This window comes from Alligator sinensis, unplaced genomic scaffold, assembly GCF_000455745.1.
Source record: "Alligator sinensis unplaced genomic scaffold, ASM45574v1 scaffold696_2, whole genome shotgun sequence".
NCBI lineage: Eukaryota > Metazoa > Chordata > Crocodylia > Alligatoridae > Alligator > Alligator sinensis.
Genome location: NW_005842855.1, coordinates 161,377 through 180,808, shown reverse-complemented (window position 1 = coordinate 180,808; position 19,432 = coordinate 161,377). Strand labels below are relative to the sequence as shown.

The 19,432-nt window shown below is 43.1% G+C and overlaps 1 protein-coding gene across 9 annotated transcripts in view; it reads left to right on the top strand.

The window, feature by feature from the left end:
- Positions 1–19,432, top strand: part of STK38L (serine/threonine kinase 38 like) — a 65,071-nt gene that overhangs the window by 9,475 nt on the left and 36,164 nt on the right. For 2 of the 9 annotated variants that reach the window (XM_025191727.1, XM_025191726.1), the window contains exon 2: positions 10,994–11,181. The exons of 6 other annotated variants lie outside the window; for them this stretch is intronic. The gene's annotated coding sequence lies outside the window, so the exon portion shown is untranslated. Of the gene's footprint in view, positions 1–3,579; positions 3,713–10,993; positions 11,182–19,432 lie in introns of all 9 variants that reach the window. One more of the 9 variants, XM_025191728.1, reaches the window with a different exon arrangement.

Here is a 19,432-nt window from a genome sequence, read left to right as displayed (position 1 = left end):
CCCCTGCAACTGAGGTTCTGGCACCAGGGCAGCCACGTGGTCCCAGGCCAGAAGCCCCTACTGGGGCTTCAGGCTGGGGGGGTAGGGCCAGGTGGCCCTGCTGTTGTAGGAGCCCACCAGGCTTCCCGTGGGTTTTACTGCTGCTGGTTCCAGTCATCTTGGACAGGAACCAAGGACAGATAAATTTTAATTTTCTAAATTTTTTTAGGGGCCCCACAGGCTGGATAGAATGGCCTTGCGGGCCAGATTCGGCCCGTGGGCCAGATTTTGCCCACCCCTGTCTTATGAGGTATTGGCACAGACTGCCATTTCTATGTATAAACCTATTTATTGTAAAGTGTTATCCAGGTTCTGTGCATACTATCAATTTCCTATGGATGCACTGAAAGAAGAAAGCACCAGTGCATAATGAGCATCTTAATAATGAAAGGATAGGAATTAACAGAGAAGGAAGTAAAATATGAATATGTTTTACGTTTATATGAACATTAACTCTGACTTAAGAGTGGTGCCTGCTTTCAAATATTGAAGTCAAATGCAGCCATTTCTTATTCTTCATAAAAACTTCAGTGTTAAAACTATCATTAAGGTAGAGGTAGGAAAACCACGAATGTCTTAGCTGTTGAGTAACAGTATAACTTTAATTGCTAATGTAGATGAATTGTATTATCTGTGGTGCTTTTAAGTAAAATGAGGACTTTTTTGAAATACTGGTTTTAGGAACAGGAGAAATAAAAAGGTGATTATGTGCAATACCTTCTTTCTTGATGTATTGACCAGGCTTAGATAATGCATCTTTCTCCCATTCTTTAAATCCTTGTATTCGTATAGAGCACCTGGGTATTAACAGAAATGTTTGATCCTGAAGTATAGCAGTAGAGTCAGAGCTAGTTGGCTTCTATTTTATTGGAAGCATGGTTGAGTAATGGCCTTATTGAATAACTGTAAAAACTTTCATTTTTCAATGAGAAAGCAGGAAGCCCCCAAATATTCACTTTTAGGAACATAGGAAGGAAGGTTTTTCTCCTTTTTTTTTTAGCTGTTGGCATGGGGAAGGGGGCTGGTGGGAACTGAACTTTTCATTTCAAGTTTTAAATTAATCTGAGAAAGTAGATGCATAAATTATTTTTTTTAAAAGCTTGCCATTTGTATAAACAGCTGTGATTCCAGTAAATTATTCATAGAGTGAGCTCTGTTCATGCATTCCTCACACAGGAAGGAACACATTGAAGTCACTGTGAACTCTGAGGGCTTGTCCAGACAAGCCCACAAGTGCCTCTTGTGGTGTCTCAAACTCCTTTGAGATGCTGCAAGAAGCACATGCAGGAATGAGAAAATGTTCTCCGCACTGCAGATTTGCAGCACGGGGGCAGAATTAGGCCGCCAGGAGTAAAAAACAAAACAAAAAAGCAAACAAACAAACCCCCAAAAAACAAAAAAAAACCCCATGCAGACAAAAAATGTGGGGCAGGGCATGGTCCTGGACCGTGCCCTGAGGTAACTGGAGGCTGGGTCCTCCACAGAGATGCTTTGGCTGCCAGAGCGTCTCTATGGTTGACCCTCGTGCTGCACCACGCTGCCGCCTGGCCCCATCTCTCTGAGCCCCCCCACCAGTCACTGCCCCCCTCCCCCCCAGCATCCTGGTAAGAAAAAAAGCCCAACAACCCCTCCCCCAGAACTCACTGGCAGTTCCAGCTGCCATTGGGGGTTACTTGCTTCCCCCCTTGCACAGCAGGGCTGTGTGACAGCTTCAGCAGCCCTGGGCCAGGCCCTGCTGCCCCATGCTGTGTGGGGGTGCTCTGCCAGGAGGCCCCGGAGCCCCCTCAGCTCCTGCTCCTGGGGTGAATAGAGGCTTTTTTTTTTTTTTTACTATGGTGATACACTGGTATGCTTCCAAACTGCTTTAACACTATAGATATATCAATAAAACATTGCCCATACTGATCGCTGTCTCTCACTCTCTCTATATAGTGGTCTTTTGTTTCAATTGTGGAAGAACATGGATTTTGGAGTATTTTACAGAGTGACTTTGGGATTTTTTTTATCAGGGATTTTTCAGTTTTCAAATAGGAAACACCAGAATTCCTGCTAGGGAGGCCAGTGGCAGCACCTTGCCTGCTGGCACTTTGGACCCAGCTGGAGGTGGCTGACCTCCTGCCAGTTGGGGCCAGGAGGACATGCTTTGGTAGTTCAAAGCAGGCCACCACGCTGGAAACATCTTCCATCCGATAGCTTCCTGGGTGGCCAGGCAGGGGGCACACATGGCAGTAGTGCTGCACAAAGGCCAGCCCTGCAGCCACAGCCCACCGGCAGGTGGTGCCGATGCCTCTACTGGCTGTGCAGTCCTCATCCAGGTCTGGCAGGTGCACAACAGGTCACAGCCAGGCAGCAGCCCCTACTGCCAGACTGCTGCAGTGGGTAGAGGGTGCAGGGAACTCTCAGGGCTGCCTCAGCAGTCCAGCCAGCGCAAGGGGTAGTGTCCCCAGCTACCAATTGGCTGGGCCCCAGAAGCTCTTGAGAGTGAACAGCCCTGAGCTATTTGACAGGACAGCTTTTTGTACTGATGGGGCAGCTTTTTGTACTGCTGGGGACAGCACAGGTGTTGGCTCCGGGGTCTAGCGCCCCCTGGCTGCAGATCTGGGAACAGGCAGGGTTATTTTGCCCCAAGCGGCACAAATTGCCCCACACCAAAGTGCATGTCTGGGCACGTGCACTGAGGCAAAAAGCCCCGGCTCAAATTTGCACTGCTTCTATTTGAGCTGCTATAAACTCACGTGCTTGCCCCAGGTGTGCAAGGAAATGCAGGGTTAGGTCCAGAGTTTCCAAGCCATGAGGCTAAAGGTACTTAAGATAACGACTAAATGAATGGGATTAGAATCTGTATTTAATATATGTAACGGTATATAGAGAGGGTTGGAGCTGTCCATTTGAGGGTTTATAAAACTACCTGTTTACCAGATAATCAGTTTGATCTTGTAAACCTTTGCACGTGGAACTCCCATTAAAGACTTACTACATTGCTCTGAGGTAAGGTGGCCAGAGTATGGTGTGAGCATCTTAGCCTTGATTTTCGCTTTGTTACCTTTTCTTGCAGGCTGTTTTTATATTCATTGCTTAGATGGGTAAAAACTAAACATCTGAGCAAAGAAAATAAAAGAGCCAATTTACTTTTGTTTACAGTCCAGTTTTAGTAATTTTAACTTTTTAGTTCTTAGGCATTAGGACAGTCATGATGCTTTTGCATGACAAACTTTGAGGGAAGAGTAAATTGTTTAGAAAACTATTTCACTAGGAATTTTTCACTTTGTTTAAAAAATAAAAAATGGGGGCCTTTTTATTCATGAAAGGTTGATCTTTAATCCTGATTTTTTGGTTTAAATCTGACTTGACAGGGTCCCTATTCAATTTTTATGAATGTAATTTTCTTGCATTAAGCACGGTTCAGAACTTTTTTTTTTGTTTCTATAACCTGAATGTTTTTTATATGGGGGGGGGGAAAGCATCATAGTGTTTTAAGCTTGTCTTCAAAATGTTCTGCTGGATAAAGTAAGAAGAAAAAATATGTACTCTTTTATTTAGAATGCTGATGTTCAGCTTCTGAATAGCTCCATGGTGAGAACTTCCTCCCCAATTACGGATCCTCAATGCCCTCTCTCCAGTTTCCCCACTCCTCCTGTGCTGCCAAGGCAGGGTTTAGTTCTGCTGTAGAGAGGTAGGTTAAGTCACCTTTTTTTTTTCTTTTAATGGTAAAATAAATCCTTTCCAGATACTGCAAAACTAATAAAGTACGCTCATTGCAGTGCTAATTTACTTCCATATTTGTCTTGGATGGAAGGCCAGACTTCGGTCTGAAATGCAGTGATCCGTATTTGAGTACAGCTTCCTTGTATTCGGGGGTGGTGATCATCTTGTCAACACGTCTAGTTTGTAAGATGAAGTCACTTAAAATATGTAGTTTTCTTTATATATGTATGGAGACACAGAGAAAGAGACAGAAGTGTGTGAGTGTATTTGGGGTGGAGCCCAGCCAACAATAACTGCTCCACCTGTTTATGCTTTTTATTGGTCTTTTCCTCCATGGGGGTAAAGTATGAATGGAATATGTTCTGTTTGACTATGGATAGTGAGGCAACATTTGCTCTTTTAAGCTCCCTTTAAAGTAATCCAGATGAGTTAACCAAAGTAACTTAGTGATTACTGTAAAACCTTGTTAGTTTGATATTGCATAGTTCAAAGTATCAGATACTGTGAAATGATTGTGAATCCCCAACTGAAAAGATAGGTTTTTGTATGCTTTAGCGTACAGATAATTCAAAATACAGGTACTTTGAAAACAAGTTCTTTTCTGATCCCTTGGACCAGGAAAACCTCTTTATTTTGAAATTTTAAGTCTTTTTTTTTTTTTTGGTCCCTTTGACCAGGAAAAGCTCATTAAATACTTTGTCTATCGGTAAACTGCTGCCAGAGGCAGCACATGCTCCGTTATGAAAACCTACTATAAAGTTGATTTCATGCTGCTGATACTGAGCATGCCTGTAGAGCACCTACCACAGGGCCAAGGCCTGTACTTATTAAATATGCCAGTGGGAAATTACCATAAAGCTAGCTTACTGTTGTCGGGACCCAGGGCAGCCGGCCAGCAGCTCTCCCTGACTCCCACCCGGGCAGTTAAGGGTCCGTCAGGTGGATACTTGTGACGCATGGAGTGGAATTAATTAGGCGGACGCTTATCGGTTGCAAAGCAAGATTATTTACTTACTCCATCAAGGTGGTGAAAGATGGAGGTCAAAGATACTTGGTTAGTTACAGCTTAGGGTTTGTAGGTCGGTCTGCATAAGTAAATCAGTTTGCAAAACTGGTCGGGCAGAATTGTCGGGTCGGGGTCGTCGATTACGTCTGAGAAGGTCGAAGACGGGGGGACGAACTGGCAAGTGATCAAATTGCTGGTTTTCTCTAACACCTATGTCAGAGGTCTCCAGGTGTATACGGAGTCGCTCTTCCCCGACTACGCGGAAATGCAGCAGGGTTTTGTTTGTGTACTAGTCAATTGCTTTTCGCCACGTCATAAATTTAATTAGAATCACCAATTATTATAGCGGTTTTTTGCTAGGTGTTTGTAGTAGGGTTACTCCCTGTTTTCTCTGACCAATTATAATGATTTATGTACAGCACAGAAAGCAAGAGTTCTATTTCATGTTGGTGCTGCAGTTATAAATTTCTTTTTGACATGCGCAAAGGAGGCTGTTACTATCATTTTTGTTAACCCTTAGTTAACTTAGTGCAGAAAAAAACTGTTTTGAATGGTTTTACTTGTTTGTGACATGGGCACTACTTAATTTGGTTGTGACAACTGTAGCCCATCTGAATAAGACAAAGTGCCCATTGTGCCAACTGTTTTTCAAGTCACAATGAACCACTGCATTAACTACATTTCAACTTCCTCTTCACTCCCACAGCTAAACAGTAGGGCTGTGCGAAATTTCAACAGCTGTTTTGTTTCAGAGGTGTTTCAGACCATTTCGGTGCCTGAAACACCGAATCCGAATCAAAGTGGAAGGCTCTGAAACAGCTTTGAAATGAATCAGAAGGCTCCAGAACGTTTTGGAAATGTTTTGGAATCCAGCTTGCAGGGAAACATAAACTAAGAAGACGGAGGGGAAAAAGTGGGTGGGGGAGGACTGCTCTGATATTGACAACTAGCTCCCAGTTAGATTCCCCAGCTCTCTGATCATTTGCCCAGCTCTTCCTGGGGTGTGCGGGCCCCTGATCTGCCTGTGGGGTTTCAGCAAGCTGCCGTTGCACGCTGGGGCCAGTGGCAGCCACTTGGTGCAGCCTGCATCAAGCGCCAGGAAGGCTGCGGTGCTGCCGCTGGCTCCAGCCTGTAGCGGCAACCTGCTGAAACCTGGGGTGCATATCCAGGGGCCTGCGCTCCCCAGGAGAGCTGGGGGAATGGAACCAGGGGCTGGGCAATCCCTGCCATGTGACCTGGCTCCGCAGGGAGCAGAGATCTGCGCTGGGGTCTCCTCGCTGCCTCTGCCTGCCCTGCGCAGCCCCATGCTGCTGCCTGACCTGTGCTGCCCTGGCAACAGCAAGGAGACCCCCTGCATGGATCTCTGCTCCAGGCAGGCTTGCTCGACACTCTGCGCTGCTTCCCTGGCCCACAGCCTGGTGTGATAGGGATCAGAGATCGGCGTGGGGGTCTCCTCGCCTGCCCTCCCCCTACCCTGGACAAGCCACCCACGGCCCCGTCCTCCCCTCTGGGGCCCTAAGCCCAGCCTGGCTGGGTAGGGGTGTGCAAAGCTTCTCTTACAGCCCATTCGAAACAGATTTGGAGGAGATTCATCAGAGCCGAATTTCTGAAACAGATTCGGCCGAAATGAAACAGGACAGTGATCCAAAACACCAAAATGAATCGCTGTCTTCTGAAATGTCCAGATCTGAAACTGAATCAAATCATACCCATTTCGCACAGCCCTTCTAAACAGTGCCTTTTTGAACTAACAATTTGTATAGCTTGCACTATGCATAAGCATACAAAGAAGTATTTTTCAAGAGTGTGTTTATCAAGTGCCTATGTTAAAACTTAGAGCAGTTTACAAAAAGATCAAACTAAAACAGATATTATACAACTGGGTTTTTCTGTTAACGTTCTGTTTAACACCTGCATGGCTATCTGTACCTGCCATAGTAATTTGCATATATGCAAGTCACGACTGGTACTTTTATTTCAAACCTGTCACTATTTTTTTGATCCACTACATTTTGGATTACTAAGATGTTCCTGAACATCCTAATATCTTTCAGCTAAAAAAAAAAAATCTTAAAAATTTGTTTTCTAAAATTCTTTCCACCCCCTATCCAACCCTTCCGTGACCATGCTTTGTTGTTCAGTGAGGATTACTGCTTCCCAGAAAGAAGTTGATTCTGTTGACTTATAGGGCCAGATAGATACCACTCCCATTGCAACTTGGGGCAAAGCTTTATTGGCGTCAATAAAAATTGGATTGCAGCAGGAGTTCTTCACAAGGGCAATTCTGTTCTGAATTTTGAATACATGTGACTACTTAAATGTGATGGAGCAAGGGGATGAATTTACTTTTTGTCACTTCAGCTATTCATGGTAATTTAATACTGATGATCCAGTTTCACCAATATTCATCTGAATTGTAGTGTTCAAAATTGGTTTACTACTTAAGAAAATAAGACTGGCAACAGATGTGAACACCTTTCCCCCCCCCCCCCCCCCCCCAGCATTTTACTGGAAGAGGAAGTATGTTAGTTTGACCTGGCTCCCCAGCATCTATATAGATCATGCAGTTTTCAGCAGGGCTTTTTGGCACTTTTATTTAAAGCTGATTCAATCTGCTAGTCAAAGGTGAGGTTTAAGTGCCAAACCCCCCTGCTGACGCAATATGTACAGAAGTTGGATGGGCCAGATCAAATTAACGCAGTGCCTCTTCTGGGCATGTGCTGTGCTTGGTGTGGGGGCATGCCAAGCTGAAACTAAATTGCTGGGGGGTTTTGGGTGAGGGAGAGGGGTTTGTCTGTAAGCAGCCTAAATTCACAGAGACTTCTAAAGTCCATTTCAGTCAGTCAGAGGAAGGAAAATGTCTGGCTTAGAAAAGACTTGTAAATTCATTTTCAGTTAGTGGTAACTGTTCTTAAATATGTCATCGGATCCCTTTTTAAAATTATCCAATACTCTAAAGCAAAGTTAAATATTCTCTTGGTGCTGTGAATTTGGATTTCTATTTGCATATCGCTTTAGCTGTAAGCATTCCAAGATCATAAGCAACTAGAAGCCCACACAACTGAGTGAATGAATTGTTTCAAAAGGCTTTATATTTATATTTTTTCTTTATTAATTTTAACACTTCTCCATGTTGCTGGATTTGCTGCCTTGAGACCTGAAGTCCTTTGTTTGGTCATGATGTAGCTACAGCATTAGAAGATGCACATTTTTACTACCTGTCAGTGTGTCTAACCCAGGTACATCAAAGGAAGGAGGATGGGTAGTTGCTTGTAGGGCTGGATTTCTGGCTGTTGTCTTAGGTTGTTTTTTGGTTGGGTTTTGGGGGGGGGGGGCAGGTTTTTGGTGTGTTGGGGTTTGTTTGGGTTTTTTTGGAATTGTGACTTTGAAAGTCAGTGAACCTGAGTTTTTCCCTACCTTGAAGTGGAGGTAATACATATTTATCTGAAAAAGAAATTAATCTAGGATTTGTAACGTGCTTCTAGGTTTTTTTTTTTTGTGGTTTTTTTTAAGTGTAAAGTAATTGCACATTATTATCTTCTGAAAGAAACACCTGTGGAGGTGCAGAAATAATTTATTCTCTTTTGCTCATTCAGTCCATGGCCTTTGAAAGGGCATCAACAAGAGAGGCAATTCTTACAGAAGCTTTTGTAATTTCTGTGGATTGTAATGGGGTCCTCAGCTAATTTAATATGCCATAAAACAACAGCTACCTCCTGGCCAAACACTAACTGGAAGAAGTGAAAACTGTATCTTGTTGCCAGCAACCAACCCTGCCCAAAAACATTAAATTGAAAAATCTGTAATGGTAGTTTGCTTCAATATTAGGCCTTTAAAGTTTTGGCATTTTACGAGCTAAGAATGTTGCGGGGATATTTTTAGCAATATGCTGAAGCTTACATTTTAAACTTTTTTTATGGTATTTTTCACCACCGATGAGGTGCCCAACCTAATGGCCTAGTGTAGAAATGTCAACATTCTAGAACTGTAGGTAGACTTCACTTGCATTGATTTCAGTGGGACGTGGGCCTCCCTTTCTAATGACTGGTTTTGTTTTGTTTTTTTGAACCTGCATGTCATTCTTCAGTGAGAAAGCTAGAGTAACATGAAGGTTGTGGAGGGACAGCCACCAACCCTTTCACTAGCCTTATTGGCCCTTGTAATTTGGTTTAACTATAAATCACACTTGCTCATTATGGCATTCTGTCCCTCTCTAGTGGTGACTGGGATGGAGGTTGATGGTGGTACAGCCTCAGATAATAACTTGGGTCTTATAGATCAAGCAGAAGTCTGCAAGAATCTTTCGATTTTAAAGTTTCAGCTCGTGTTGCTGTTGATCCACATAGAGGTCCATATTACATAAGCCCTACTGGTCAGTCATAACTTTAAAAAGTTGCAGTAGCTCTTTATAGTGCAACTGCACACATATATAAAAAGTTTGCTACCATTGTTTTTACCAGAATCAATAAGGGAAAATGCTAGTGTCTGTCATCATTTTTATTGTTCTGCAACCTAGACCTGTGCAGAGCCTTACTCAACCAGCATTCCCACTGCTGTGACTGGATTCATGTGACTACAGATTAGAAATGAGACAGGAAAAGATCCAGCATAGGCAAAGCCATGGTGAAGTTCCAGCTTTGCTGTCCCATGGATGTGCAGTACATTGTTGGCATCCAGTTGTGACCTTGAGCACTTTTTCTTTTTCAGTTAATATTTTGGTAAAGATAAAATCAGTTAGCATCATCTAGATAAAATTCCATTGCAGGTATGAACAAAGCTTAATTCAGTGTACACAACATAGTTGGAATGTTTTTTAACTTCCTCCAGAACAACATCAGAATGTGCTCCATAATAGCAGCTGTTAATACCTCTGGGCCCAGCATACACAGATGTAATTGGGTGCAGCTTCTCTGTCATTAATACTATTGTACTAGTGACAAATCTGGCTCTTACTCTCTATTTAAATGTACTGATTTTTGTTCATTGTCCTCATACTTTACACAATGGTAAGTGAATATTTTCCCTAGCTATTAGGCTGTGGCTTTTTTAATGCTAGATCATGTGAGCAAATGTTAGATACTTGAATATGTTTTTTTTTCATGTTTTTTCATTTGTCAGACGCATTTCCTTATGAGCACACAGGAATGTTTTGCCAGAGAAATAATCACCTCTCCCAAATGCTCAGATGTTGGCCATATTTCACTGCTTAGTTCAGAACAGATGATGACATCTGGGGCCATTCCAAAGATTTAACTTTCTCAACTCTTCCTTCATTGTGCCAGTGGTTTTGATGAACGACAATTTTTTTTATTTTCAAGCAAAGCTCTACATTTTCCTTTTCACAGCATTTGAAATAGACTCATTGCACATATATAATATGGACAAATATGGCCCTGTGGCTAAGAAAAAGGCCTGGCACAGTAATTTTCTTTCCCTGTGTCCATAATTGGTATGAAGTAGGACTTGGGAATGATGGCTTTACACAGTGATTTTTGGCTACTTTTTGTTCTGCCTCAGTTTCCTCATCTGTTAAACAAGAGGAGTAGAGTTCTTGCTGAGATGAGGTATTTTATCATTTTAACCAACTTGAGAGAGAATAGAGAACTTTCAGGCTTCAAGCACTCTTCAGTCTGGGGTGGGGGAAAGCAGTAACAGTCCAAGCTAAGTACAAGTTACCACAGTTGCCATATTTTTATCTAATTTATGTAAATGAGGGCTTTTTTTCCATTTGAAAGGGAGATGGTCAACAATTGAGCTAGTATGTGAAATGCTTTCATCTCTAAAGATGGACAGCCAGATATAAGTTGTAGATATTAGTTATTGTTGTTAGATCTCTGAACTTCCAGTCCTCCACTTTTGTTCTAGGCCCAGCTGTACCTTAGATGTCCTGAGTAGTGTTGCTATCTTCCCCTAATTTACTTTCTTGAAGTCCACTGAGTTGTAATAGCCATGACATTTTAGCCCTGCATGCTCAGTTTCCTCATTCATGAAATAGGGAAAACATAACTGACAAATCTGACAGAGGATGTGATTGTTAATATTTTCAAAGTGTCATGAGATCCTGGAGGGAAGGTGCCAAAAGAGTGCAAAACATTATTTTCAAATATTTGGGTTGGTCTAATAAAAGATATCAGATTCTTCCAAGACTTTGAAATGTAAATTCTGTTGGTATCTTTTTAACTGCTATAATAAACCTAAGCAGATTTCCTCTGCTCCTTCTCCCTCTCCTTTTTCCTTTTGCAGAAATATAGCCAAAGCCTTTGCCCACACCCCAACTTGGCATGCTACACCAGTGGTTTTAAGTAGGAAACAAGATAATGAAATCTCAGCCACTTGGTATTTCACTGTAAAGGAAGGCACCACCCACATGACAGAGCTTTCACCGGGTTAGGACAAGACTGCAGGCTGAACTCCCACAGGATCTAAGGACAGTATGTTAAAACCTCACCGCCCTCCTCTCAGTACAAGGCTCATGTCTTTGACCTGACCTTTTCAAACATAATTGCACAGCAGCGTTTGTGTATCTGTATATACAATTCCAAAATAAAATACTCTACTGCACGTGCTTCTCTACCAGGGGAGAGGATCAGCAGACAAACTTATGACAGACGTTAGTGATGCTGCTTAATGCATTCAGGTTGTGCTTGTATGGTTCAAGGAACTTCTTGCTGAGATCCACTGAACACGCTTGATGTACATTAGGTCCTGAACCAAGAAGCAGTGGATCTAGGTTTATTACTCTGCTAAGAGTTTTTGGCAGAGATGTGACATGTCTCATTGTGGACATACCTTCAGAAGTTTTGGTGATGGGTGCAATTCAGGAATCTAACAGAATAGTGTTTTCTCTACCTTAATTAAGTATGTGAATGTTCAAACAAGTAAAAGGCTGGTAGTCAGACTCTGCTTTCTGTTTACTGGTCTCTTCTTTCCCTGGAATAGAAGCATCATGAATTATTTTTATATTTATTCTTGTATATTGGATTTAAAAAATGCCTATCTAAGATCCAGGGGGCTTTGAACATAAATTGAAAATGCAGCCATTCAAAGAAGAATAAGCCCAGTGTTGTCTTTACTTTCTATACTTAAATCTCCAACCTAAATATTGCAGTAAGGCCAATAGAACTCTTTTTGAAGTTGCAGCCCTCTTCTTCTCCTTCCTTCATAAACTCCTTGGGAAGTAGGAGGACTTTGCAGCTTACTCTAGAGATCAACAGATTTGAGTTCTATTTGACCAAAGGCAGAACTGAATTAGTTGCAAGGACCCCGTCAGAATATTGTATGGATAAATTTCTCTCTCTCTTAGGTGATTATATATCATAGAATCTTGGAGAACGATGGCTGGAAGGACCTCCAGAAGTCCACCCCTCCGCCCTGCCTGAGGCACAATGATCCCTATTCAAACCATCCTATACAAATCCATAATTTAAACACTTAGTAAAACTACCATTAACCCTAATCCAATACAAGACAAAGCAGCCCAACCTGCCACTGGTAAAGCAGGGGAACTGCGGGAGCTAATGTCCTGTTTCTATAAAAGGTTGTTAATATATGCTCAGGAGATCCCAGGTAGAGTGCCATGTCCCCTGCTACAGAGGAAGGCATGCTCCCCCATAGTCTGTATCAATCTGACCATGGGGTAAAGTTACTTTCTGACCACAAACATGGCAATCAGTTTGACCCTGAGTGGAGTGGCAAGACCCTCTAGCCAGGAACCTCCAGCTTTAAGTCCCAGCAAAGGTACTGGCACATCCTGGTCAAAATCCCCAGCCTTGGCTGAAGCCAACACCCAGTGCCTCTGAGGAAGACTTAAAAACACCCTGACGTGTAGTAAAAAAGGGGGCAGGGGGCAACTAGGAAAGCCCAGAAGCATGGAAAATATCCATGGTAGAACATGGGTATAGCTACACCTGTTATCCCTGACTGATAGCTGTCCAGCCTTTTCTTGAACACCTCCAGTGATGGAGAGTCCATAGATTTCTCAGGCAGTCGTATAGATATAGATGTATATATGTATGTGTATTTTTTTCCATGATGGAGTGTCAGGCTCAAAGATCAGCTCTAACTAGACTTAATTTTAATAAATAAGTGTGAAAACTTATCTTAAAATTAATTTAATTTTAAGTCTAGTCACATCTTAATTTTAAGATAAGTTTTCACACTATTTCTTTATTTTGGAGAAGTTGTGCATGCCTTTTGAAACAGGATCAAAAGAAAGATGGTGTAGTATTATCTTGGATTAGAAAAAGCAAGAATAATTAAGGATGTAGCCATTTTATGACCTTTCAATACTTTGTTTTATTTTGTTCTTGTTTTGTGGCCCAGATTTTACACTGTACCAGTGTATTTGGGTTGGTCTAATAAAAGATATCAAATTCACCCAAGGAACCTTGTCTGCCAGTGTATCTAGTGGCATTTTTACAATAGTGTTGTGCTGAGTGGAGTTTGACTTAAGCACCTGCCTAAGGTTAAGAACGTGTAGATATACTTGCCTGGCAGATAGTGCCACCTGTTATTTTCAGACACTTTAAAGATTTTGAGCTTGTTGGAGAGAGCCAAAGTGGCACAGAAAAAGGAGGAAAGAGATTTGGTGAACTGAAGTTCTATGAAATGTTCAGTTCTACTGCACAAAATTGTATTTACCTTCCTGTAATTGCTACATGGTTCTTGCTTGCCAGGTCTAGTGGAAGTAAATTGAAATGCTGGTGTTCTTTACTTCTGAAAATATAAGGATTTTTTTTTTTATTCTCTTCCCAGCTATGGCCTTTCTGTATGCCCCATGTCCTTTATCGCTTGTGGTAAAGTAAAAGGTGCACCACTCTGTATCTTTATTCTCTATACTGTTGCTTATCTGCAGTGTTCCCTAATATTATAAAGCAATTGTAGAGGGCAGTGTCAAAGAGTTAATAAATGTCAACTTATTTATAGATGGCTTTTAAGGAGCAGTTTGTAGAGAAACTAAGCTAGATTATTTGAAAAGACGAAGTTTACTAAGACTGGAGAACGTCACTATATGTCGCTAAGTATCGACCAAATGTACTGGGTACAGGAGGTCTCTGAATTTAAATTGTTAATGAAACAGAACTGTTAAGGGTGTTATCTAGGGAATATGATTGAACATTGGACAAGACGCATACAATGCAATTAGGTACTGATGATATGTGTAAGTAGTCTTATTGGTAGTTTTGTCCTTCTGAACTTGTAGGTAACCTGAGTCTTCCATAGCTAGCTAAATAAATGTTGAGATGTTGTGGTCAAGTGTTTCTTTACTTTCTTGAGCAAGATGAAAGTTTGCTTTTTCCTTTTAACATATTTTTTTTTACCTATGCAGTATGTCTTCCTGTTGGGGTAATTAATTTGCTTTTGTAAATCACCCTCCTTTTAATGAGAAGCAAATAAGATAGAACTGAATCATAGGCTGTTGCTCACAGAAGGCTTTTGCTGCTGTACTTAGTTGAATAGCAGGAAATCCAGAAGTGCCATGGAACTCCAGTATTCATTTTTAATTCCATATTTGGAAATATTTCCTTACTGCTTATTTCACTACACCACTGATTAATTTTCTTGGGCGAAATTGAAAGATGATGCACAAGGAGGTATTACTTGGTCCTCCTAATGTTTAGACACAGCTCTTAGAGCTAGGTTATCTGGAATAGGAAAACTATATCAATTAAGATGTGCCTTTTTTGTTGTTGTTGTTTTTATCTAAAGTTAGCTACCACAATTTAAATTAAATTATTCCCTAGTACCTAGCCCAGGTATGGATTATCCCCACTGTAATTGAGTTTAGATTATTATGGTGTAACCAAATATGTCATTTAACTAAGGAAAAAAATGGGTAAGGTGACTGTGTGAGAGCAAACCTGCACCTTTTAGTTCAGAAGGATAACCTAAGTTTAGCAAGATCAATACAGTCAGCTAACATGACTGTGTGTGTTTAAACTGTGGCTACTTCTAGGTCAGGGGTAGGCAACATTTTTTGGCTGGAGTGCTTGAAAAAAACACACTGTCTATCTTGGAAGGTGCCGGAGTGCCAGCATGCCAGAAAAACAAAATTGGTGGTGGAGGGGAAGGGGATGGTACATGGCAGGATGCATGTTATTATATTTAATAATCATAAATGTTGCCTTTGTGTACCTTTTTTGTTAAGCATGTTGCAGTGAGGGGGGAAGAGTAGAAATAAGAGAAAAAGGAGAGAGAGAGAGAGAAAGGAGAGCAGAGAGAGAACCAGGCACATACACACGCATGCAGAGAACCACACATGCACACAGCACCACATGTGCACAAACACAGAGAACCAGAACAGACACATGCGCACACACATCCAGAACCAGACACGTGTGCACACACAGACAAACAGAACCAGATGCATGGGTGCACAGAGCCAGGCTGCTGGGCCATCAGACAAAGTCTGACCCAAAAATGCCCTGGGCCTGCCAGAGCCCCTGTGTTTCCTTGGGGAGCCAGCCCCTGGGGTGCAGTGTGGCCAGCTGAGGCCCTGGCCCAGAGCCTGCCCATCAGCCCAACCACCTACCTGCTTCACAGTGGGGGAGAGACCAGGGTTGCACTGCCTCAGGCCCCTCCCACCACCCGCTCCGAGGGGCGTGTGTACGCGCCCCTACAGAGCTGATGCCGGCAACTGGCACAGCTGTTTGCATCCTGCCTGCCTTACCCAGCCCTGGCTCTGGGTAGCTACTGCCAACCACAGAGCCCAGGCTGCTTGCAGCAGGGCTTGCAGCTTCCCAGCTGCCGGCTGGGAGCAGCCTGGGCTCCATAGTTGGCAGCAGCTACCCAGAGCCGGGGCTGGTGGTGGTGTGCTGAGCAAAATGGCCTTGCGTGCCATACTCGGAATGCATGCCAGGGGTTGCCGACCCCTGTTCTAGGTGCATCAAATCATAGCAAATGTGCCCAGCCTGACCTAAAGCATCTACGCATGTGCTTTAATGCTCCTTAGCCTATTTTAATGCACATTTAACTAAATAGCATGGTTTTTAATGATGCTTTAAGGTGCATTAAGCATCACTTAAATACTGTGCCTTTTAGTTAATGCTCATTAAGACAGGCTAATACTCATTTTCCTAGTACCTCACAATGGAGGCTGCCTGTACATGACCGTGGAGGCTGCTTCAGTATGCTATAATTACAGTGCCTCATAGCATACTCGATTAATTTGCTCTGATTAATTGAGTCTGCTGGAGCATGGTAATTGCTGCACTCCAGCCAGCCTCTGCAACTTATTTGGCAGTGTCCTCATGCTTCAAAATGATGGCTCATTGAACAAGCTTTAGATAAAGCGCCCCTGCTGCCATTTTGAAGTGTGGGGACACTGGTACACGAGATGCTCCGGGCACTTTAGGGTGGCTCTGAGAGCCACCCCCACCCTCGGAGCCCATGTAAAAATGCCCAGAGGTACTAGATTTAATGCACATTAACTAAAGAGCATTAATGCATGTGTAGATGTGCCTGCTGACACTATTACACTTAGGTAGGCAAAATTTATATAGTTTTATCTCTAAATCTGTTTTAATGGAAAAGGGCAGAGGTCTAAATTGCAGTATTTTACAAACCCAGTCCTAATTTGGCCTATTGTGTCAATGGCTTGCGGCAGTCGTGTATCCCCAAAAAATTACTTGTTGAGTGCTGAACATAAAATGTGGGTGGAGTCCAATGAGTTAAATTCCACTCTGTTTTCTAGGCATGCTCAATGTTTTGAGCATTCTCAGTGTCTGCACTAACATAATAGCAATGACTAATGGAAAAGAGCATCCACTCCACTGCTACATTCCATATCTAAGAATACCTTCAGCAGCTTTTCTCACAGTCTGAGGACTTGGGATTGTCTGGTGCTTTTGGTATGGCCAGACCAGTCATGGAGCTGTATCTGTTTTTAGCAGTGCTTATAAAGGATGACTCATTATGGCTGTTCCACAGAGAGGGCAAGAATGACTTAGAGTGATCAAAACATCTGAATGCCTTTTGTTTTTAAATAGGAAAGCCTGTTCTGGGACAACTAACCTAACTCTGTTACTTGGCTTCCTCTACAGGTAAACAAACTTAATATATCCTGTAACATAACTTAGTAAAACTTGTGAACAAGCGCCTTAATTGCTTAGTGGGAAACAAAGGGCAAACTAAAAGGAAGCAGAGGGAATGAATAAAGTAAAAGAAACTTTTTGAAAGTAAAGGAAATAATAGCTAATTAATCCTCCCTTTGCTTACTGTAGCCTTGTGTTTCATTTTTCCCTTCTCCAGTAGAGTAGTAAAAATATGTTGAAAAGATCTTGGTAAATAACTGTTTTGGCAGCATTACTGAGAGAAAAATGTGCATGTGAGGCATTTATTATTATACCTGCAAAGGTATGAAGTTGTACTTCGAAGGCAGATCATTAAGTAAAACAGAGGCTTATAAAGGATGATGCTAAAACAAAATATCAGTTATACAAGGATATTATAGTTTTTTCCTTTCTGATCTTTGTCCCAGAAGCTGTACTTGAAAAAGTCTTACTGACCTGTGAACTAGTCACATTGTTAATAATACCTTAGCAATTAATCTTTCACAAGCCACCAGAATAAGTTATGGAAACTTTCTGTTGATTTCAGTGAACTTTGATCAGGTTTTGTTCGGCACCACTTGAAATGAGAATTTTTTTTCCCCCCCTGGTACTAGAAAGTGTTAATATCAAGACCTGGCAGCTCACAAAATATTGGTCCATTTAACAGACATGTTTGTGCAATGTGTTTTGTTTTGTTTTGTTTTTGTCTGTATACCATTCTGAGTTTTTAATATAGCAATCAAGAATGTTAATATATATTTCTTTTCTACTTCCTGGATTGTACTGAAACTGATGCTCGATTTTAAAGCATTTCCCTAGAAGGAAATATAAACTGGTGATGAGCAAGTCTGAATACTTAGCTAAACATAAGTGTATGTAAGGAAAGGATAGATGAGGCTATAGAGGTGAGTAGTGCATAATGCCTATTTCTGCGCACACAGCAAATTATAGTGTAGAAGATGCCCCCCTTTAAGGGTGGGTCATGCAAACTGACTTCCTCAGCCTTTGGCTTCACCTGGTGGACACACTGCACTGAGCACAGCTAAAGCACAGACTAAAGTGGAAGAAAAACTGTGGGAGCTAATTTGATGTTTTTCAAGCTGCTTACTGTATCTGGGCTGCTTCTGCACCTCCCCCTTTCCCTTGCTAGCTTGTCACACCACCTCGCATTGCTGACTCTTTGATTGTCCCTTCCTTGTAGGGCCCAGCCCACTGCTTTTTTTTTTTTATGTGAATCATGAAGTTATATGTGTGTGTATCTGGAAGTGGGGGGAAGGGGTGTGATTCTCTTCTCTGTTTCTGTTCCGTTGAAGGAGTTAGCTCATGATCCCCATCCCATTTAGCTGATGGTCATGTTTTGAAGGTCTTAATTTGCCCCATCCTTGCTGCTTTCCTGGATAGCGCTAATATAGATACAGAACTGGGCAGCATTGTTTTGACACTGCATTTGACCAGTTGCTTTGCTGCAGTGTCTGTCACTTATCAAGCAACCATACAGAAATAAATGTCAGATGGATTCCTGTCCAGAAATGTTAACACGTCATTCCTATATGTCGTGTCAGTAACTGGGATTTTCACAGCTTTACTGAACTACATGCTTTTACTTATGAATGGTTCTTTCATCAATTATTTTCCATCTTCTCTTTGCTTTTTTCCTTTCTGCTGGCACCTATCTTTGAAACTGCAGTTGATACCTTTGATGTGAGGAGAAAGTATGACATCAAATGACTAGAACCAGTGATGCTCAACCAGGGTGCCATCACATCTGGGGATCCTTTGAGATCTTTTCAGGGGTATTGGGCAACATTAGCACTGTTGGATGTGCAAACATGATTTGCCAAATAAACCAGGGGTGGGCAATTATTTCAGGCAGAGGGCCACTTACCCAGTTTTGACAGGCTGTTGAGGTCCACATGGGTAGCCCCGCCCCTTGACAGGTGCTCTGCCTCTTGACAGGTGCCCCGCCCCCTGGTCACCATCTTGGGACCAATGTCCCAGGGCCAGCACCAGTGGGGCCCAGAGCAGGGCACAGGCTGGCAGGGGTCTGTGGAGCCAGGCTGGGCTGCACCAGCAGGGAGAGCGGGGAGCTGGCCCGGTTCCATAGAGCCCCTGCCGGCTGGGACCCTGTGCTTCTGCCACCCTGCTCTGGACCCTGCCGGCACTGGCCCTGGGACACCGGTGCGGGCCCTGTGCTCCCGAACCTGTTCCCTCCCAGTGCCCCTCAGCCCTGTGGTACAGGAGGGGGGCAACGCACAGCCCCGACCCCCTGCTTGCCTGCAGGGAAGAAGCTGGTGCTGAGCGCAGGGAAAAGCATCTCCTCGCCCACCCCATGGACGGCGCTCCCTGCTGCAGGTGCTCGCAGCCCATGTGGGGCTGTCTGGAGCAGGCACAGGCAGCCCCATGCAGGCTACAAGCAGCTGCAGCGTGGGGCACCTGCCCTGGGGTGAGCAAGGGGCCGCTTTTCCCTGTGCTCAGCACCAGATTGTAACCTAGCCGTACTGCCAGCCTGGGCTCCATGCCAGCTCTGGGCTTGCCTGTCAGTGGCAGCAGCTGCTTCCCCCGCTTGCTGTGCTAGGTAGTGTTGGCTGCTGCTGCCCACCTGAAGCTTGCACGCTGGGCAGCACAGGGGTGG